The sequence below is a fragment of the Oncorhynchus nerka genome, linkage group LG13 (genome assembly GCF_034236695.1).
Source record: "Oncorhynchus nerka isolate Pitt River linkage group LG13, Oner_Uvic_2.0, whole genome shotgun sequence".
In the NCBI taxonomy this organism is placed as follows: Eukaryota; Metazoa; Chordata; class Actinopteri; order Salmoniformes; family Salmonidae; genus Oncorhynchus; species Oncorhynchus nerka.
Window position 1 is genome coordinate 60,491,343 of NC_088408.1, and position 23,198 is coordinate 60,514,540.

The following is a 23,198-nucleotide window of genomic DNA, read 5'->3' on the forward strand; positions in this document are numbered from 1 at the left end:
TTTCCCACCCTTACTGACATATCAATTGTCCTCCAATTGAAATGATCCCCTCACTCAAAGTCTTAGGCCTACAACTATTTGCTGATAGTCGTTCTCGTAATTCCGAGAAATAAAATGACAATCTTACCTGTTTAGAATAATCTGCAGCAAATTTGAGCTGGCGATGAGCCCCGTGTAGCCTACTGTATTTTCACTGTGCTGCACTTGTTTCCCAAAAACAGTTTTTAAATTTCCCTCTCTGGAACTGTCCAGCAGACTGTCATGCGCAGTAGGTCTACCTCAACGGAGCCTATTGTTGCTCAAGGGGCCTGCTGCCAATGTAACAACTTGTGACAGTCCCGTGGAAGACAGCAAGCACACCATCCGCACAGTCTTAACAGATCTGCAGTCTGTGCTTACTTTTTGTATTTAGGCCTATATTCTAGTTCTTCCTTTAATTATTGTGATTGTGCGCAGTTCCTGGATAAACTGTAGATATTGCGCTCAATAGCTGCAGCCACTGAGACTTTATCCAATATTGTTGACAATTGTCATAGTAAGATGACAGATGATAACCTATATGTGTGATACTTTTTGTTGGTCAGCTAAAATAAATAGTTTTGGTCATGACCGATGCGCAGGTGCACTTTAGATGCGTCGCTAGACTACAATAGGCTACAAAACACTTTATCACTCTGTCAAGCCTTAATTGAAAATCAGCACTAGATTGTAAAAAAAAAGTTTAAAAAAGCACACACACACATATATATATATATATATATATATATATATATATATATATAAGAAGTAAGCGGAATAAATTGATCAAGTAAAATGTTATAGCCTATTTTTAGCCTATACAATTTTCCTTCTATAAATTCATGTCGAGTCCATCTCCATAAGTTCCATTTTTTAAGTATTCCAACAAATAGAGACCCTCGACTGTGATGGTGTCTCGCTACTTGTGAGCGTCTAAATGAATGTACATTTTAGGCGAGTGTTTGCAGACAATTGTTTCCCCGCGGCTGCACCCGCGTCTTTCTCTGCACAAAAGCGGGAAAAAATAGCCTGGGAGGCGCGCATGGGAGGTAGGAACCCAGGAAACCTCAAGGCTGGAAAGGTTGACAGTTGTCAGAGGAGATTTGCGCTGGTGAGGTCAACCTGTGTTATGGAACACAGACAGTATTTCGACAAGTCTTCAAGCGACAATAAATAGTAGCAATAGACTCTTATGGGCTATAAGCACCCAGAAATAGAGTAAAGACTGTTATTAAGAAAAGGAGTAAAAGTTTTCCTTGTTTAGGCCTATAGGCTACTTTAAAAAAAATATATATATATTTTTTACTTCCCTTATTTTGTGGGTTTACCAAATTTAAAATCTGTTGACTACGTTCACATACACAAATAGATTTCACAACGGGAAATTAACATAAATTACTCTAAGTCTGTGGGGATAGAGCCAATGACAGTGTCAACCCCATGGGACACCACAGATGGTAAATTGCGCTGTCACAATAGAAACAATCAACGATTACATGCATGAACGTAACGGACAAAATAAGACCATCAAAGACTCTGAACGCTTAGGTCCTAGAGCCTGTGGATTTCCACTGTATTCTTCACAGGGCTTCAGTTAGATTTTTTTTTTTTTTTACCGAGGAACACAAACCCCTTCACTGATTCATGCATGTCTATTGTATTTATAGGGATCTCCCATAGATATGTAAAATTATAATGGTTTATCACTACAGTCTATTTTATAATATTGTTGCTGTTAAGAGAGAGAAACAAATATGTTGACAGAGAAACTATGGGATTGTAACTAAATATTTCGAGTTCTGCTTGTGTGTTTAATACAGTCTGGTGTCCTTTTGACTGTGCCCTTTGCACTCTCAAATGATTTCACAAGTGGTTACATTAGTTAAATTATACTGGTAAAGGATTGGAGTGTGTGACATACAGACACTGTCTACAGCCAAGACAATCAACCAGTGTCCGGTTTCCCAATAGCATTTTAAGGCAAAGTTCATCTTTAGTACCTTTGTAGGAGCATTATTAAATCGCTGAGCTGTTTCCAAAAAAACATTGTTTTTAACGTTGCACTTGAAAACTCTCACAATCTAACGCCTGCCTCAAACCACTCGTAGAAAAGCTAAGTGCCGTCGTTAAATGTTTTTTTGCGTCACTTTTTACACAAAAGTTATCTGCTAAACACAGAATCACAGTGTTTATTCATCTCTGTGACCGCCGATAACTTCACAACTAAGTTCATTTTAAATACACAGTTGCCAATGTCTTTGCAATTGTTACAAACAAGCGAATGATATAAATATGCTTAAAATGAAAAACAAGATGATTGCATTACAAGATAAATAGCCTACCTACAGTATAGGCTATAGGTGTATACAGTATATTTCAATCAAATTGAAATACATTTTCATGCTCTTTGAATTTAGTTTGATTTTGCTATTTGGCTACTGTCAAAGTGTTTGCCTCAGTATATTTCCGAATGTGTAACCTAACGTGCGCAATGATGTGCCAAATATTGATTTAGTGTACTATTATAGGGAAAGTATTCAAATAAAGCCGCCTCAATATTTGCAGCAGTAGGTGGTAATATCTCTATAGGAGCTGATCCGTCGTCAGTAGGCCTATTGTGAAACAATTACAATGTTACGATTTCAATGGAGAAAGCTTTTACAAGAGCAGCATTCACTTTCGATCCTATCGACACATACTGTATGTTCCAACGACGCACGTCGATACCTTCTCCCTGTGTGGTGTTTTGGGAAATGCACGTTACATCTTCGGCCCTTGCTTTTCTTTCGATCCTATCAGTATCAACACATTTTCTAACAATGAACTTAGTAGCATCACGAACGTTCTCTCTCTACGTGCTTGTTTGGGAAACACTTTTTAAAAAAGTTCCCTCGTAAATAACGAAGTATCTGGCATGATCATCATAATGTTTAAGTTACATCACAACTGGGAAAGAGGCCTTGGGCCCATATTCATAAAGACTCAGCGCAGGCATCATGGACAGGGGGGACCTGCTCATAGATCAGCTCTCCTGCTCTGAGATGATTTATTAATATGGCCCAGATCACCAGATCCCCCTTAAACAAGTAATGTCACCACTGTTTGCATCAGTCAAGGAAGTCCCAGTAAACGACTCCCTGCGGTTCAGGAACAACGGATTCCCTCTCTAAAAGGAGCAACAACCAGTGTTTGGTGGCTCTGTTTTTGTCTTCCACCTAAGTGCTTACCAAAACACCCCTGTCTGTCCTTTGGACACTTCTAATAGGCGCCCCAGCCAGAGAGCCAGAGCCAGAGTGTCCCCCGGAATGACACATCACCCAGGGTGACCTCATGGCCAGAAAGAGGAAGCTAGCTGTCAGCAGTGCTTAACCAAAGTGCAGCAGGAGAGTTCAGCATGCAGCCAAAGCCTTTCTGTTCCTGATTAGGCCAGGGTTGACCTGATGGGCTGTCCTCAGACTTGGGGTCATTCGGACCAAAGGCCTTGTTGCTTTTGGCAGTTGCTGCCAATTGCTACCTAATAAGAAGTTGGTGATAAGGACATGGATTTATTTAATTCAAGGGGTGTTTCAGAAGTGTAGAAGTGACCACTGAACCAACCCATATGGAAGTTTACACATTTGTTGATGTATGGACAGTATCTTAATAATCCTGAACACTCCAGTAGGTCGACATCAGTGTCAGCTCTGACCATTTAATGTGAAAAAAGTGAGGAGTAACCGGACATGGTCTCTAGACTCCAGCAGTACACCCAAATAAGCATTTGTGGACAATCAGACACTACAATATGCTATTCTGACATTATATTCATTCTCCATTATAAAAAAGACAAAAACACCAAAAAGAGTTACAAAAAAGTGACTGCCACTAGTCCATCCATTCTATATTTTATATTCTCTATCTTTTGCGGAGGCAGGTAACCTCGTGGTTAGAACCGAAAGGTCGCTGGCTTGAACACCCAAACCGACAAGGTGAAAAATCAGTCGATGTACCAGGGGCGCCTTACTACAATGCCTGACCCTGTAAAACAACACATTTCACTGCACCTACCCGGTTTATGTGACAATAAAAACATATAATATTTTATAGTTCTAAAATGGTCTAGAGAGAGCAAAGATATACTCCTTCAGGACCGTCAATGAAGTTCTCCTGGAGTATGCTCTGGAGGAGCCATACACTTTTGACTTTGAACTGCTCTAACACAGGCAGTCATCTGTTAGCTACGGAAACCCTGAAGCCCAAGGCAACAACAGAAAAATAGACTCTTGGACTTACAGTACCTCATCTGGATGACTTAATATCTCATTCGAACAACTTAGTATTTGGTTTGAACGACTTAGTATCTCATTTGAACGACTTAGTAATTTTTGAAAACACAATTGTTATTTTGTCTAATTAGGCCTCATTTGTTTACGCATCGACGGGGGGATTGTGAGATAAATCTCCTTGTAGACGCTGCACTTCCCAGGAGTCACGTGTATCCCCTGTCGCAAGCGGAGACAGTGGCTATGGAGACATATGTCTCCAAATCCCTGCGTCAGGGGTACATTCGGGCCTCCACTCCACTTCTCAATCAAATCACGGTGAGGTACAGTTACCCGCTACCTCTCATGCCACAGCGATTGGGTCAATGCACGGGGCGCGCTTCTTCACAAAACTGGATCTCAGGTGCGCATACCACCTGGTGCGTATCCGGAAGGGAGACGAGTGCAAGACAACGTTTAGTACCACCTCAGGGCATTATGAGTACCTCGTCATGCCGTACGGGTTGATGAATGTTCCATCAGTCTTCCAATCCTTTGTAGACAAGATTTTCAGGGACCTGCACGGGCAGAGTGTAGTGGTGTATATTGATGACATTCTGATATACTCCGCTACACGCGCCCGAGCATGTGTCTTTGGTGCGGAGGGTACTTGGACGACTGTTGGAGCATGACCTGTACATCAAGGCTGAGAAATGCCTGTTCTTTCAGCAAGCCTTCTCCTTCCTAGGGTATCACATTTCCACATCAGGGGTGGAGATGGAGAGTGACCGCATTTGTGACCGCACCGCACCGCACCGTAATTGGCCGACTCCCACCACGGTAAAGGAGGTGCAGCGATTTTTTTAGGTATTGCCAATTACTACCAGAGATTTATCCGGGGTTTTGGTCAGGTGGTTGCTCCCATTACCTCACTGCTGAATGGTGGTCCTGTACGTCTGCAGTGGTCAGTTGAGGCGGACAGGGCTTTTGGGCAACTAAGGGCTCCGTTTACCTCGGCGCCCATGCTGGCCCATCAAGATCCCTCTTTGGCGTTCATAGTGGAGGTGGATGCGTCCGAGGCTGGGATAGAAGCGGTGCTCTCTCAGCGCTCGGGTACGCAACCGAAGCTCCGCCCCTGTGCCTTCTTCTCGAAGAGGCTCAGCCCGGCAGAGCAAAACTATGACGTGGGGGACCGGGAGCTGTTGACTGTCGTCAAGGCCTTGAAGGTGTGGAGACATTGGCTTGAGGGGGCTAAACACCCTTTTCTCATCTGGACTGACCACCGCAATCTGGAGTACATCCGGGCAGCAAGGAGACTGAACCCTCGCCAGGCAAGGTGGACCATGTTTTTCACCCTTTCGTACAGACCAGGTCCCCAGAACGTTAAGGCAGATGCACTGTCCCGGCAGTATGACACAGAGGAGCGGCTCATGGATCCCACTCCCATACTCCCCGCCTCTTGCTTGGTGGTGCCAGTAGTGTGGGAGCTGGACGCGGACATTGAGCGGGCGTCACGTGCAGAGCCCGCTCCCCCTCAGTGTCCAGCTGGGCGTCTGTACGCCTGATCTATTGGGTCCACAAGTCACCCTTTTCTGGTCATCCTGGGATCGGTCGGACGGTGCGCTGTCTTAGTGGGAAGTACTGGTGGCCCACTTTGGCTAAGGATGTGAGGGTTTATGTTTCCTCCTGCTCGGTGTGCACCCAGTGTAAGGCTCCCAGGCACCTGCCCAGAGGTAAGTTACAACCCTTACCCGTTCCACAACGGCCGTGGTCGCACCTGTCGGTGGATTTCATAACCGATCTTCCACCTTCACAGGGTAACACCACGATCCTGGTCGTTGGGGATCGTTTTTCTAAGTCCCGTTGTCTCCTCCCTTTGCCCGTTCTCCCTACGGCCCTACAGACTGTGTCTTCCGGCCCTATGGGGTGCCTGAGGATATAGTGTCTGATCGGGGTCCCCAGTTCACGTCGAGGGTCTGGAGGGCATTCATGGAACATCTGGGTGTCTCGGTCAGCCTTACCTCAGGTTTTCACCCTGAGAGTAACGGGCAGGTGGTTAACCAGGATGTGGGTAGGTTTCGGAGGTCTTATTTCCAGGACCGGCCAGGGGAGTGGGCGGCGTTCGTGCCCTGGGCAGAGATGGCCCAGAACTCGCTCTGCCACTCCTCCACTAAACTCTCTCCCTTCCAGTGTGTATTGGGGTATCAGCCGGTTCTGGCTCCTTGGCATCAGAGTTAGACCGGGGCTCCTGCGGTGGATGACTGGTTCTGGCGCGCTGAGGATACATGTGACGCCGCCCATGTCCATCTTCAGCGTGCCGTGCTGCGCCAGAAAGTTGGCGCAGACCGTCACCGCAGTGAGGCCCCGGTTTTTGCACCGGGGGACCGGGTCTGGCTCTCGACCAGAAACCTGCCCCGCTGCCTGCCCTGTCGGAAGCTGGGTCCGCAGTTTGTGGGGCCATTTAAATTCCTGAGGAGAGTGAATGAGGTATGTTATAGGTTACAGCTTCCCCCCGCATTAACCCCTCGTTCCATGTGTCTCTCCTCAGGCCGGTGGTGGCTGGCCCGCTCCAGGAATCTGAGGTGCGGGAGGTTCCTCTGCCCCCTCTGCACATCGAGGGGGCCCCGACGTACACCGTTCGATCCATCCTGGATTCGAGACGTCGGGCGAAGGGCATTCAGTACCTCGTGGACTGGGAGGGGTACGGTCCGGAGGAGAGATGCTGGGTTCCGGAGGAGGACATGTTGGATCCTTCTATGCTGCGGGACTTCCACCGTCTCCGTCCAGATCGCCCTGCACCTCGCCCTCCGGTTCGTCCCCGAGGCCGGTGTCGGCACGCGGCTGGAGCCGTGTGTCAAGGAGGGATACTGTCACGACTTCTGCCAAAGTCGGTTCCTCTCCTTGTTTGTTCGGCGGTCGACATCACAGGTCTTCTAGCCATCGTCAATCCATTTTTCATGTTCCAATTGTTTTGTCTTGTTTTCACACTCACCTGGTTTCAATGCCCTAATTACATGTCATATATTTTCCCTCTGTTTCCCCCATGTCCTTGTCGGGAATTGTTTATTTGTAAGTATTTGTGCTATGTGTTACTGGTGCCCTATGGGTTTTGTGCCCATGTGTTTGTTGTTATGTATGCCGTTAGTTTTAGATATTAAACTGCTCTGGCTATTCAACAAGTTCTGCTCTCCTGCATTTGACTTCCTTACCACCAGTTACGCACCTCTTACATGCATTCTACTCGTATACATTTATGGAAAAATATGTTCTATTTAATTTAAAATATATTTAATTGTATATTATTATTATTATAAAACACTATAATACTCAAATTTTTATTATGAATTGTGAGGGACTACACGGGTGTAGCTAAAATATGCTGGGAGTCAGAAAGCAAGTGCAGGTGGTGAGTTTAATAATAAACGGAACATCAAACAATATAACAAACACAAGTAGCATATAGACATGAAACACACAGTTAATACTGCCTGGGGAAAGAACATAAGGGAGTGCCAGATATAGTGGAGGTAATAAGTGGGGTAATGGAGTCCAGGTGTGACTGATGATGATGTGCAGGTACTGCATAATGATTGAAGCCAGGTGTACGTAATGATGGATCCCAGGACCGTTGGTTAGTTTACCAGCGATCGGAGGGGAGGAGCGGGAGTAGACGTGACAATGGGCAAGAAAGGCAATGAATAGCCTACTTCCTACAAATGTGACTTGTTATGTTATGATTTTCATGATGTCAAGGTTTGAAATAATTTGTAATTTGCCAATCAAATCTAAAAAAAATGTTGTAACAATAGACACTAAAAAATATCATTTTTTTGGGAACTAGCGATCCACACATGGTGGCAGCTTCATCTCAATGTATTTTTTAATTTGAGACTTTTCAAATATATTCCATTCTCCTGTTTATATTCTGGGTATTTTCCCACTAATATTCCTTTATGTAATTAAGCTTTCACATGTGTGTTTTTCTGTTTAGGAATCTTGTTGGTGCTTTGCTTCTGTGCACAAATCAATTGCCGCTGCAGTTTGAGATTATTTATTCAATTTCTTTATAAAAAAAAGCTGATACTGGCCTTTATTATGTATGATTATTTTTAGCTTAATTAAATTGATTAATATTATGGTGTTTCTATTCATACATTTGACAGTGGCTCATAGCTCATGCAGTGGTGATTCATTCAGGGCAGGTAGCCCCACCTGTTTTGAGCCCCACCTTTTTTGCAAAAATGAATAAATAAATATAAGTCACCTGTCAGTTTGCAAACATTGTAAAAAAATATTTAATTCAGTTAATAAAGCTGCATGGTGTCACGCCCTGGTCGAAGTATTTTGTGTTTATCTTTGTTTATTTGGTCAGGCCAGGGTGTGGCATGGGTTTTTGTATGTGGTGTGTATATATGGGGGATTGTAGCTAGTGGGGTGTTCTAGATAAGTCTATGGCTGTCTGAAGTGGTTCTCAATCAGAGGCAGGTGTTTATCGTTGTCTCTGATTGGGAACCATATTTAGGCAGCCATATTCTTTGAGTTTGGGGTGGGTGATTGTCCTTAGTTGTCTTAGTGTCCTTATTCTGTGTTAGTTTGCACCAGTTTAGGCTGTTTCGGTTTTCATTACGTTTATTGTTTTTGTTTTGATTCGTGTTACGTTGTTTTATTAAACATGGATCGAAATCTACACGCTGCAGTTTGGTCCGACTCTCCTTCACCACATGAAAACCGTTACAGAATCACCCACCACAAACGGACCAAGCAGCGTGTCAACAGGCAGGAGCCGCCCAAAGAGGAGAAGCGCTATAAGGATTTCTGGACATGGGAGGAAATCCTAAACGGAGAAGGACCCTGGGCTCAGGCTGGAGAATATCGCCGCCCCAAGGAGGAACTGGAGGCGGTGAAAGCTGAGAGGCGCAGATATGAGGAGGCAGCACGGCGACACGGACGTAAGCCTGAGAATCGGCCCCAAAAAATTCTTGGGGGGGGAGGGCTAAGGGAGAGTGTGGCAGAGTCAGGAGTCAGACCTGAGCCAACTCTCCCTGTTTATCGTGAGGAGCCTAGGAGGAGACCAGAACCAGAGCCAGTGTTGGAGGTGAGCGAAACAGAGACTGTGAAGGAGTTAATGGGGAAATTGGAGGAGAGAGAAATGAGGGAGTTGCTGTGTTGGTGCTTTTTGCATGGAATTCGACCGACGGAACGTGTCGGGGATTTGATGGCACCTGGGTTAGCGCTCCATACTCGTCCTGAGGTGCGTGTTAGTAGGCTGGTGAAGTTGGTGCCAGCCTCACGCACCAGGCCTCCTGTGCACATCCCTAGCCTTACACGTCCTGTGCCAACACTGCTCTCAAGATCTCCAGTACGCCTTCACGGTCTAGCCCATCCTGTAGCACCTCCACACTCTAGTCCTCCGGTAGCAGCTCCCCGCACCAGGCTTCCTGTGCGTTTCCTTGATCCAGTACCACCGGTTCCAGCACCACGCACCAGGCCTTCAGTGCGCCTCGCCTGTTTAGCGCAGGCAGAGCCTGTCTCCTCTCCTGCGCTGCCGGAGTCTCCAGTCTAGCCCAGCCAGAGCCTGTCTCCTCTCCTGCGCTGCCGGAGTCTCCAGTCTGCCCAGCGCCGCCAGTGCTCCCAGTCTGCCCAGCGCCGCCAGTCTGCCCAGCGCCGCCAGTGCTCCCAGCGCCGCCCAGCGCCGCCAGTCTGCCCAGCGCCGCCAGTCTGCCCAGCGCCGCCAGTGCTCCCAGTCTGCCCAGCGCCGCCAGTGCTCCCAGTCTGCCCAGCGCCACCAGTCTGCCCAGCGCCGTCAGTCTGCCCAGCGTCGCCAGTGCTCCCAGTCTGCCCAGCGCCGCCAGTCTGCCCAGCGCCGCCAGTCTGCCAGACTCTTCCAGATCTGCCAGTCAGCCAGACTCTTCCAGATCTGCCAGTCAGCCAGACTCTTCCAGATCTGCCAGTCAGCCAGACTCTTCCAGATCTGCCAGTCAACCAGACTCTTCCAGATCTGCCAGTCAGCCAGACTCTTCCAGATCTGCCAGTCTTCCAGACTGCCAGTCAGCCAGATCTGCCAGTCAGCCAGACTCTTCCAGGCGCAGCCAGACTCTTCCAGATCTGCCAGTCAGCCAGACTCTTCCAGATCTGCCAGTCAGCCAGACTCTTCCAGATCTGCCAGTCAGCCAGACTCTTCCAGATCTGCCAGTCAGCCAGACTCTTCCAGATCTGCCAGACTCTTCCAGAGGTGCCAGTCAGCCAGGATCCGCCAGAAGTGCCAGTCGGCCAGGATCCGCCAGTAGCGCCAGTCGGCCAGGATCCGCCAGTCAGCCAGGATCCGCCAGTCAGCCAGGATCTGCCAGACCGGCTAGTCAGCCAGGATCTGCCAGTCAGCCAGGATCTGCCAGATCCGCCAGTCAGCCAGGATCTGCCAGATCTGCCAGTCAGCCAGGATCCGCCAGTCAGCCAGGATCTGCCAGATCCGCCAGTCAGCCAGGATCTGCCAGGTCAGCCAGGATCTGCCAGATCCGCCAGTCAGCCAGGATCCGCCAGTCAGCCAGGATCTGCCAGATCCGCTAGTCAGCCAGGATCCGCCAGTCAGCCAGGATCCGCCAGACCGGCTAGTCAGCCAGGATCTGCCAGTCAGCCAGGATCTGCCAGATCCGCTAGTCAGCCAGGATCCGCCAGTCAGCCAGGATCCGCCAGTCAGCCAGGATCTGCCAGATCCGCTTGTCAGCCAGGATACGTCAGTCAGCCAGGATCCGCCAGTCAGCCAGGATCTGCCAGATCCGCCAGTCAGCCAGGATCTGCCAGTCAGCCAGGATCTGCCAGATCCGCTAGTCAGCCAGGATCCGCTAGTCAGCCAGGATCTGCCAGAACCGCCAGTCAGCCAGGATCCGCCAGAACCGCTAGTCAGCCAGGATCTGCCAGTCAGCCAGGATCTGCCAGTCAGCCAGGATCTGCCGGAACCACCAGCCAGCCAGGATCTGGTAGATCCATCAACCTGCCTGAGCTTCCTCTCACTCCTGAGCTTTCTCACTCTCGACTCCTGAGCTTTCTCTCACTTTCTCGAGCTTTCTCTCACTCTCGAGCTTTCTCTCACTCTCGAGCTTTCTCTCACTCTCGAGCTTTCTCTCACTCCCGAGCTTCCCCTCAGTCCCGAGCTGCCTCCGTCCCGAGCTGTCCTTCAGTCCCGATCTGCTCCTCAGTCCAGTGGGGTTCTGGGTGAGGACTACTAGGCCATGGTCGGCGGCGAGGGTGGACTATCCAGGGACGCGAGGAAGAGGGACTAAGACATTAATTGAGTGGGGTCCACGTCCCGCGCCGGAACCGCCACCATGGACAGACGCCCACCCGGACCCTCCCTATTTGTTTTGAGGTGCGTTTGGGAGCCCGCGCCTTGGGGGCGGTTCTGTCACGCCCTGGTCGAAGTATTTTGTGTTTATCTTTGTTTATTTGGTCAGGCCAGGGTGTGGCATGGGTTTTTGTATGTGGTGTGTATATATGGGGGATTGTAGCTAGTGGGGTGTTCTAGATAAGTCTATGGCTGTCTGAAGTGGTTCTCAATCAGAGGCAGGTGTTTATCGTTGTCTCTGATTGGGAACCATATTTAGGCAGCCATATTCTTTGAGTTTGGGGTGGGTGATTGTCCTTAGTTGTCTTAGTGTCTTGATGTCCTTATTCTGTGTTAGTTTGCACCAGTTTAGGCTGTTTCGGTTTTCATTACGTTTATTGTTTTTGTTTTGATTCGTGTTACGTTTTATTAAACGTGGATCGAAATCTACACGCTGCAGCTTGGTCCGACTCTCCTTCACCACATGAAAACCGTTACACATGGTCTCTTTTTTGTTTTGTTGAGTCAGGCAGCTCCAAAATACAGGGTTTCTGCCTAGCTCAGTGCTTTCTGTGGTGGTGGGGGGGTGAGCCAGGAAAAAATAGGAGCATTGCGCCGTGATTTGCTCAGTGTTCTGTCACTCACGGGGACAGTACGTCATCGCCAAGTTTAAGTGCTTTGTAAGGGTAGGCATCCCAAATTTCAGCCTTTTGGGTCTTGCAATAGAGTTATATCACAAGTGCCCTTCCAAGAAGGCTCAAGGTAATTGGCCACAGCTTTGATTGCTTTGATTGGACTGATCATGTCAACATCTTACTTTCAAAGTCTTAGCTAGTAGTCATCATGAATCAAGTTGACAATCTACTGGCAAATCATTTTTAATCATTATCATATGAAGAGAAATAATAGATAAAATGTATCGGTGCTCATCGCCCATTGGACATAAAGTTTACACAAGAATTTGGAAATTGCAAATTCAACAATGAGTCGTTTGGAAGGAAACAGTGACTAACTACAAGCATTGTAATGCAACCACTAACGTTAGCCTGCTATTCAATGGAGTGGCTCTGTGTGTATCCCCCCCCGAGTTCTCACCATAAATCCCACCATACTGTTCTAACTTGGTGGTGCACATGTAGCCTATAACCTGTTTTAGAGAAATGTAATCATTGAATATTGGAAGAACTTTCATTGTCTTCTTATATGCCCCCTTTTTCTTATCCTACGGCTCTGACTTGTTGTACAGGGAGTACACGTAAGAACAACCCATGTTCTGAATTCTGTCGCTGTACATTTCAAGGCACTGAACAAATACTTATATTGATTACGTCCGTCGTTGCTCGCTCATTAATGTCATAATCGAAATTACGGATTGCCTCTTATCCACTTGTCGTCCCCTTAAGCCATAGTTTGTACATCAAGTCAGCCATATTAGCTATGTTTTTTTAAAGGAAGTAAATGAGCCTGAATGAACTGTTTCGCTGCCAGACAAGGCTCCGCTGAAAGCCAGGTGTAGCAGTGGTAAGGTGTTGGGACTGCTATTGGGACTCTGCTGTGGGGACAGCTTTATGTAGGCCCTTACAGTTTTTCGGCACCGTTTGGCACCGCTATAGTGCAATTAATGTATTGTTTAGTGTTGTGTTGTATAGTGGCTTTGCTGGCATGCATCCCACATTTGTTTTTGCCCCACCAAGATGTACATGCTAAAATCACCCCTGAACCCATGTAAAGCCTACCTAAAACATGTAAAGCCTACCTAAAACATGTAAAGCCTACCTAAAACATGTAAACATGTAAAGCCTACCTAAAACATGTATAGCCTACCTAAAACATGTATAGCCTACCTAAAACATTTACATTTACATTTACATTTAAGTAATTTAGCAGACGCTCTTATCCAGAGCGACTTACAAATTGGTGCATTCACCTTATGACATCCAGTGGAACAGCCACTTTACAATAGTGCATCTAAATCTTTTAAGGGGGGGGGTGAGAAGGATTTTTTATTTATTTTTTATTTTATTTCACCTTTATTTAACCAGGTAAGCAAGTTGAGAACAAGTTCTCATTTACAATTGCGACCTGGCCAAGATAAAGCCAAGCAGTTCGACACATACAACGACACAGAGTTACACATGGAACATACAGTCAATAATACAGTAAAAAAAAAAAAAAAGTCTATATACAATGTGAGCAAATTAGGTGAGAAGGGAGGTAAAGGCAAAAAAGGCCATGGTGGCAAAGTAAATACAATATAGCAAGTAAAACACTGGAATGGTAGTTTTGCAATGGAAGAATGTGCAAAGTAGAAATAAAAATAATGGGGTGCAAAGGAGCAAAATAAATAAATTAATTAAATACAGTTGGGGAAGAGGTAGTTGTTTGGGCTAAATTTTAGGTGGGCTATGTACAGGTGCAGTAATCTGTAAGATGCTCTGACAGTTGGTGCTTAAAGCTAGTGAGGGAGATAAGTGTTTCCAATTTAAGAGATTTTTGTAGTTCGTTCCAGTCATTGGCAGCAGAGAACTGGAAGGAGAGGCGGCCAAAGAAAGAATTGGTTTTGGGGGTGACTAGAGAGATATACCTGCTGGAGCGTGTGCTACAGGTGGGAGATGCTATGGTGACCAGCGAGCTGAGATAAGGGGGACTTTACCTAGCAGGGTCTTGTAGATGACATGGAGCCAGTGGGTTTGGCGACGAGTATGAAGCGAGGCCAGCCAACGAGAGCGTACAGGTCGCAATGGTGGGTAGTATATGGGGCTTTGGTGACAAAACGGATTGCACTGTGATAGACTGCATCCAATTTGTTGAGTAGGGTATTGGAGGCTATTTTGTAAATGACATCGCCAAAGTCGAGGATTGGTAGGATGGTCAATTTTACAAGGGTATGTTTGGCAGCATGAGTGAAGGATGCTTTGTTGCGAAATAGGAAGCCAATTCTAGATTTAACTTTGGATTGGAGATGTTTGATATGGGTCTGGAAGGAGAGTTTACAGTCTAACCAGACACCTAAGTATTTGTAGTTGTCCACGTATTCTAAGTCAGAGCCGTCCAGAGTAGTGATGTTGGACAGGCGGGTAGGTGCAGGTAGCGATCGGTTGAAGAGCATGCATTTAGTTTTACTTGTAGAGCAATTGGAGGCCACGGAAGGAGAGTTGTATGGCATTGAAGCTTGCCTGGAGGGTTGTTAACACAGTGTCCAAAGAAGGGCCGGAAGTATACAGAATGGTGTCGTCTGCGTAGAGGTGGATCAGAGACTCACCAGCAGCAAGAGCGACCTCATTGATGTATACAGAGAAGAGAGTCGGTCCAAGAATTGAACCCTGTGGCACCCCCATAGAGACTGCCAGAGGTCCGGACAGCAGACCCTCCGATTTGACACACTGAACTCTATCAGAGAAGTAGTTGGTGAACCAGGCGAGGCAATCATTTGAGAAACCAAGGCTGTCGAGTCTGCCGATGAGGATGTGGTGGTTGACAGAGTCGAAAGCCTTGGCCAGATCAATGAATACGGCTGCACAGTAATGTTTCTTATCGATGGCGGTTAAGATATCGTTTAGGACCTTGAGCGTGGCTGAGGTGCACCCATGACCAGCTCTGAAACCAGATTGCATAGCAGAGAAGGTATGGTGAGATTCGAAATGGTCGGTAATCTGTTTGTTGACTTGGCTTTCGAAGACCTTAGAAAGGCATGGTAGGATAGATATAGGTCTGTAGCAGTTTGGGTCAAGAGTGTCCCCCCTTTGAAGAGGGGATGACCGCAGCTGCTTTCCAATCTTTGGGAATCTCAGATGACACGAAAGAGAGGTTGAACAGGCTAGTAATAGGGGTGGCAACAATTTCGGCAGATAATTTTAGAAAGAAAGGGTCCAGATTGTCTAGCCCGGCTGATTTGTAGGGGTCCAGATTTTGCAGCTCTTTCAGAACATCAGCTGACTGGATTTGGGAGAAGGAGAAATGGGGAAGGCTTGGGCGAGTTGCTGTTGGGGGTGCAGTGCTGTTGACCGGGGTAGGAGTTGCCAGGTGGAAAGCATGGCCAGCCGTAGAAAAATGCTTATTGAAATTCTCAATTATGGTGGATTTATCAGTGGTGACAGTGTTTCCTATCTTCAGTGCAGTGGGCAGCTGGGAGGAGGTGTTCTTATTCTCCATGGACTTTACAGTGTCCCAGAACTTTTTAGAGTTAGTGTTGCAGGAAGCAAATTTCTGCTTGAAAAAGCTAGCCTTGGCTTTTCTAACTGCCTGTGTATAACGGTTTCTAGCTTCCCTGAACAGCTGCATATCACGGGGCTGTTCGATGCTAATGCAGAACGCCATAGGATGTTTTTGTGTTGGTTAAGGGCAGTCAGGTCTGGGGAGAACCAAGGGCTATATCTGTTCCTGGTTCTAATTTTCTTGAATGGGGCATGTTTATTTAAGATTGTTAGGAAGGCATTTAAAAAAATATCCAGGCATCCTCTACTGACGGGATGAGATCAATATCCTTCCAGGACACCCCGGCCAGGTCGATTAGAAAGGCCTGCTCGCTGAAGTGTTTCAGGGAGCGTTTTACAGTGATGAGTGGAGGTCGTTTGACCGCTGACCCATTACGGATGCAGGCAATGAGGCAGTGATCGCTGAGATCTTGGTTGAAGACAGCAGAGGTGTATTTAGAGGGGAAGTTGGTTAGGATGATATCTATGAGGGTGCCCGTGTTTAAGGCTTTGGGGGTACCTGGTAGGTTCATTGATAATTTGTGTGAGATTGAGGGCATCAAGTTTAGATTGTAGGATGGCTGGGGTGTTAAGCATGTTCCAGTTTAGGTCGCCTAGCAGCACGAGCTCTGAAGATAGATGGGGGGCAATCAGTTCACATATGGTGTCCAGAGCACAGCTGGGGGCAGAGGGTGGTCTATAGCAGGCGGCAACGGTGAGAGACTTGTTTTTAGAGAGGTGGATTTTCAAAAGTAGAAGTTCAAATTGTTTGGGTACAGACCTGGATAGTAGGACAGAACTCTGCAGGCTATCTTTGCAGCAGATTGCAACACCGCCCCCTTTGGCAGTTCTATCTTGTCTGAAAATGTTGTAGTTTGGAATTAAAATTTCTGAATTTTTGGTGGTCTTCCTAAGCCAGGATTCAGACACAGCTAGAACATCCGGGTTGGCAGAGTGTGCTAAAGCAGTGAAAAGAACAAACTTAGGGAGGAGGCTTCTAATGTTAACATGCATGAAACCAAGGCTATTACGGTTACAGAAGTCATCAAAAGAGAGCGCCTGGGGAATAGGAGTGGAGCTAGGCACTGCAGGGCCTGGATTCACCTCTACATCGCCAGAGGAACATAGGAGGAGAAGAATAAGGGTACGGCTAAAAGCAATAAGAATTGGTCGTCTAGAACGTCTGGAACAGAGAGTAAAATGAGGTTTCTGGGGGCGATAAAATAGCATCAAGGTATAATGTACAGACAAAGGTATGGTAGGATGTGAATACAGTGGAGGTAAACCTAGGTATTGAGTGATGAAGAGAGAGATATTGTCTCTAGAAACATCATTGAAACCAGGAGATGTCATTGCATGTGTGGGTGGTGGAACTAATAAGTTGGATAAGGTATAGTGAGCAGGACTAGAGGCTCTACAGTGAAATAAGCCAATAAACACTAACCAGAACAGCAATGGACAAGACATATTGACATTAAGGAGAGGCATCCTTAGTCGAGTGATCAAAAGGGTCCAGGGAGTGGAGAGGTTGGTTTGGGGGTCACGGCGATTTAGACAGCTAGCCAGGACATCGGTAGCAAGCTAGCATAGGATGGAGGTCTGTTGTTAGCCACCTCTTGCGTTCCGTCAGTAGATTAGTGGAGTTCCGTGTTGTAGAGGGGATTAGTCCAAATCACACAACAACAAAAAAATAAAAACAATAGATATAGTTATAGAGGCCCAAGAAGAAACATAATAATAATAAAAAAATAAATAAATTGTCCGATTGTCTATTCTGAGAGCAGCCGGTAAGACCGCTAACGGTTAGCAGGCCGCAGATGGGCCAGATTACTTTATCCTATCCTAGGTATTCCTTAAAGAGGTGGGGTAAAGCCTACCTAAAACATGTAAAGCCTACCTAAAACATGTATAGCCTACCTAAAACATGTAAAGCCTACCTAAAACATGTAAAGCCTACCTAAAACATGTAAAGCCTACCTAAAACATGTAAAGCCTACCTAAAACATGTATAGCCTACCTAAAATATGTAAAGCCTACCTAAAACATGTAAAGCCTACCCTACATTTGAAGTCCTTCAAAATACATTTACATTTACTTTTAAGTCATTTAGCAGACGCTCTTATCCAGAGCGACTTACAAATTGGTGCGTTCACCTTAAGACATCCAGTGGAACAGCCACTTTACAATAGTGCAAAATAGAAACTAGATATCCTAGTGGTAGAAAGTAGAATATAAACTGGATATAGGCTACTGTGGGTGGGGTAGGTTAAATAAATACAACCACATAGGCCTAATCAAAAGAATAGTGATAAAGGGGGAAAAAAAGATAGGCAGAGCATGCCCAGAGCTTGTGTCTGAGCACTACCAGAACGAAGTTGGAGTGGGAGAGAAGGCCGTTTTTCTTTTTTGATCTTCTCCAGCCATTCCAGACGAATTACACCCCGCTCCTCGCTCCACACTCGCCCACTAACATGCTCTGGCATTCAAAAGCAGCACTTTCTTTAGGCTATCAAAAGGACTGTCAGTGAGGAAGCATATCAACGGATGGAATCAGTGAATAAATGGCTGCAGCAACGGTCTGATAAGCACAACTGGCAGTGCACAACAAACGAGACCTAATTAACACAAAATAACAATTCAGTAGTTTGAACAAGATAATCAGTCATTCAAACAAGATACTAAGTCGCGCTGACGAGATAATTCCAAGAGCCTGGTTTATTTTTTTGTTGCCACCACTTCTATGTGACGTGGCAGACAGTGACCGTGCTCTGAGAGACCGCCGCATATGCCTAATATCAAAAGGTTGCTCCTGTTCCTCTGTCACAGTGCTATTGTATTGGGAGATCACACACCCTCCATCTTTCAGGTTTCAAGGTGGTAAATGGGGTTTACCTTTGTGTGACCAGGGTCAAGACCAATCAGCTGTGTTCTTTGGGAGGACAGCCCTTTTCATGGGCTTAGAGGGTAAGATGAAGACACATTTGTATTCCCGTTCACGGGTGATCTCCGCACAACGGCGGCTTTAGACAATTGCCTCAACTCCAAAAGATTGATCAATATGCCCTTTGAAAAAGACACAGCAGTCGCTGTGTATTCCAGAGGTATGGATGGTTCATGGACACTTCAATGTCAAGCTGCCTGATTTTTTTTTTCTCTGTATTTAGCCTTGTCTATGATGGGCTGCATCCTTATAGCGCACTACTCTTGACCAGGGCCAATAGGGCATAGTGCAATGACCATAGTACAACGTCGGCCATGTTGGGAATAACTTTCGGTCATTTTCCCACTCTTATCCTTTGTGCATTCCTATTTTTCTGCACTGTGGATATTGCAGGGGTAAATGATATTGCCACCGCAGGAATGTATTCAGTGCTGTACATAGAGGGGAAATGCTGTTCACACATACATCTGAAATTATATGTAAGTTAAAAGAAATACAGGTGTTTTTTTTATGTCATATAGCTTCCTCAGCTAAGAGAGAGACAAACATTTTGTGAAAGTAAAGAACTGCCTTCGATGTACTGTACACAGGGAGTAAGTAAACTTGCTGACCCTATCCTCCAAGGCGGGGACCTGAACTGAAGACGGGGGCCCATTCTTCGTTCTGCTACTCAGAAAAATTTACTATGATGGACTATGAGAGAAAGAAAAGAGAGAAAAACAGAGAGCGAGAGAGAAAGAGGAATAGGGGGAATGGGAAAGAGAGAGAGAGAGAATGAGAAAGAGAGAGAGAGGGACCTGGCAGTAATGGTCTGAAGATATGAGTGGTATCATCCAGCCTGCATTCTCAGCATGGAATCTCTAATGGGAAAATCAACCTCTCTGACTCCTCTGTAATTGGATTTAACCGGGTCTCGTGCAGAATCAGCCCAGTGGGTAGCTCAAAGCTTGTTAAGATTGGACAAGCATTGCTGGGCTCCCTGGTTGGGGAGAGTGAGGCGAGGGGCTCAGGCAAAATAAGCCCCCTGACAACTTCTCGGAGTGGAGGGTGGATAATTGAAATGGGCAACATCTGAACATCCATTATGTCTAACTTTACTCTAATGCTGGGAAGCAGCTCCAACTGCCACAAATAGAAGGAAATGAGATCTTTTCATTTGGTCATCGTGTCAGTGGAAACGGACACCTGTGCTTCCCCTTGTGTGTGTGTGTGTGCGTGTGCGCGTGCGTGTGTGTGTGTGAGTTTGCTACTACAGGTTACCATGTTACTGAGATAAGCAGGTTACTGCTCCCTTATGGTCTTTCCCTGTGAATAGCAAATGTGGGGAAGACCACAAACAGTCTTCAGGCTAAAGTTTTTATTTTAAAAGTGGTCTCTTTTTTTATTTCAACTGTGTGTTATTAGGGCAAAAAGTGGACTAATATGATGTGAGAGAATGATTGGAGTATAAAGGACCATTATGTTTGTATTCCTTGGCCCTTTGGAGATTATTTTGTAAACATTAGGCATTTCTTGTCAAGCATGTGTAGTTTTCCATTGTGCAAACTCCAAGCAAAGTTTTGTGAATCAACAATTAACAGCTTCTGATCAGAGAGCTCTGAGATTTGATATTAGGATTGTATTCATTGGGCCCCAAATGGAAGAAAACGGATTGAAACAGGGATTATCTAAACTTGTCCAATAAGAAACACTCGTTTTTATTTTCTGTTGCTAAACATTTTGCTGCGTTTTGCAATGGTGTGCATGAATGAATATGACCCAGTTTGGCACCTTGACAACAGCCTTATGTCGAGCAGAAATGAAATAGTAGTGGCCCGGTAGAACTATAAACTGAGTAGTTTGTAATTAGCCCGTCGTTTATCTGTCTAATCAAATATCATTAACAAGACCTATGCTGTGCCAGCAGGGGGTTGCTGTGGTGGTGGTTCTGCTGCAATGACACACACACGCACGCACGCTTAACGAGAGCGACTCGGAGGACGGTTGGATTGGATTGTGTTTCTGCATCTTTGTGTTACACCCCATCGAGCTAGTAGACCACTCAGGTAAGCACTGAATAAGATCTCCCTCTCCCTCCACCTCCGTTCTCGACGGCATGAATGATAGATTAAGCAGCTGGGCCGCAGTCTCCCGAGGATGGGTCAGTGCGATCACGGCGTGGAAGAGCAGAGCACGCAGGTAGACAGCACCACCATACCCTGTGGTAGATCCTTACTTAATGGGTAGATGGGTCACTCAGTAGTGGCTACAGAGGAAAGAGATGACTGTACCGTAAATACACTATTTCTTCAGAATTGGATTTTTGCCAACTAACTGTCAGCACACGTGTGACATAACTCTGGTCCAGAGAGGGTGAAGAATTTACATCCAACCTGGATGTCATCATCCCGTTCCTGAGTTTGACTGAGAACTTACCCACACAGATTTGGAGAATGCAGGTATGCTTCAAATGTACTGTATGTGTACCATTTTGTCTTTTCACAGATGGGATGTTAACTTTTCATAAGGTCTCCTGTAAAACATTCCTTGCTGCTCCTTGGCCCCTAAGAGCGTTAACTAGTTGAAATGCTTGTTGAAAGTTTGATTCATGCTAAAAGATAAAATAACCAATATCATCCCTTTGGGTGCTCACTGTCTGACCGTGTTAGATTTAGAGGGGAGGGGGGGGGGGGCATAGAGGCCCAGCCAGGGGACCATAGATAGATAAAGTGCTTATGACAGGGATGGAGGCCCACTCTTTGTTAGTGGGGCGTAACAGGATCGTGTGGGTCAGGCAAAGAGATTGGCTTCCATACCGCGGGGCAGAATAGAAGAAGGGAGGGAGGCAGATTCATTCCATCCTTAGACGACGGATATGTTTCCCTCATGGTCCTGTACATTAGGGCACGCAATGGAAATCGTTTGAAAATGTTTTTGCAACAGAAAACAAACATGAGTGTTTTGTAGTCCCTCCCTGTTTCATTCCATTTTCTTCCATTTGGTGCCTAATGTTTATGACCTATTTTTCACTGGGTCTTGCTAGTTTGTTTTCCCCTCCTGCAGTTCTCTCACGGGGACGAGATGAGGTCAACATCGTCTCAGGTGACGTTGTTTGACACTCTAGACCGAGACGAAGGGGCATCTCTTAATTCATTCATTTACATTTTAATTGGGCGGGCTGCAGCTAGCCTAGCGGTTAGAGCATCGGGCCAGTAACTGCTAAGGTCGCTGGTTCGAAATACCTGAGCCGACAAGGTGAAATATCCGGCGATGTGCCCTTCATCAAGGCCCTTAAGCCTAATTTGCTCCAGGGGCGTCGCACTACTATGGCTGACCCTGATAAAACAACACGTTTCACTTCACCTATCCAGTGCATATGACAAAAGAAAACATCATCGTTTTTAAAAGGCAATTGGTCCCCTGATCTGACAATGAGTCACTTTTATCAGTCTATAAATTCTGTATAGCCTAGATGGAGAGACACATGGAAAATACATATGTCCATTGAATTATGTTACACTGTGTTGAGTCTGTCTCCGATACAGTTACCTCACAGATCCAGTGTCAGTTATTGGTTTACTGTGGCCACTCTCCAAATACAGGAATTGTCCATCAAGGTAGTTGTATTAACAGTAGTATTTACCGCTGTCCATATGCTCTGTTATGGAGCTGTACGGTAGACTCCCAAATCCCCCCTTTCTCTGAGCGTTGCACATCATCTGTTTGCACTGCCTTGAGAGATGCTTGTTCCCGTGAAGGAATGGGGTGTCACAAATACCCCACACAGCCAATACCACTACCATCATATTAGTAGATTGATTTTGACGTCTCAAATGGGGTGCCTTCAATGATATTGTTCACCTGTCTCATTGGCTTAAAGTGGGGGGGAGAATGCTGAGAGGGGGTTGGTGAGAGACACGGGGTGAGCGTTATTGTTAAGAAGAGGGGGTGGGATTGGGGGGGGGGTGCTCTCATCCGACTAGCCCCCTCCATCCATCCATGAGGCCCCATGTGAGGAGGGTAATGAAGTCCAAATTGCAGCACAGGATTGCTTGGAACAAGCCCCTATTGTCCGCCCCCAGGGCACACTAAATGAGTGTCACAGCAAACAGCGGGACACAGACCGTTACTGCACTATTTAGTCTGCCCCGTTGTCTCAAGACGGCCCCATTTCAGAGGGTTCTCAGATCAGACAAATACTGCCCCTCTCCCTCATTCTCTCCCTCCTTTGCCCTCACCCTTCCTCTGTCCAACCGAACCCCCTTCTCATCCAAACATAGGGCAAATCTTCTCTATTGTGTTTTGACTGGCCAGCATGAAATTGATTGTGACATTAAATGTTTTCTAATGAATAATTACTGAATGGATATGCTGGTAGGAATATATGTAATGGATTGTAGACTGCATTTTAAAAACCTTATTTTTGTCTCTGCTCCTTGGTATTTACAGGACAAAAACACTTGGCCTTTCTCAGAAGTAATGAGGGCTATGGAATAGGAAAGGGGACT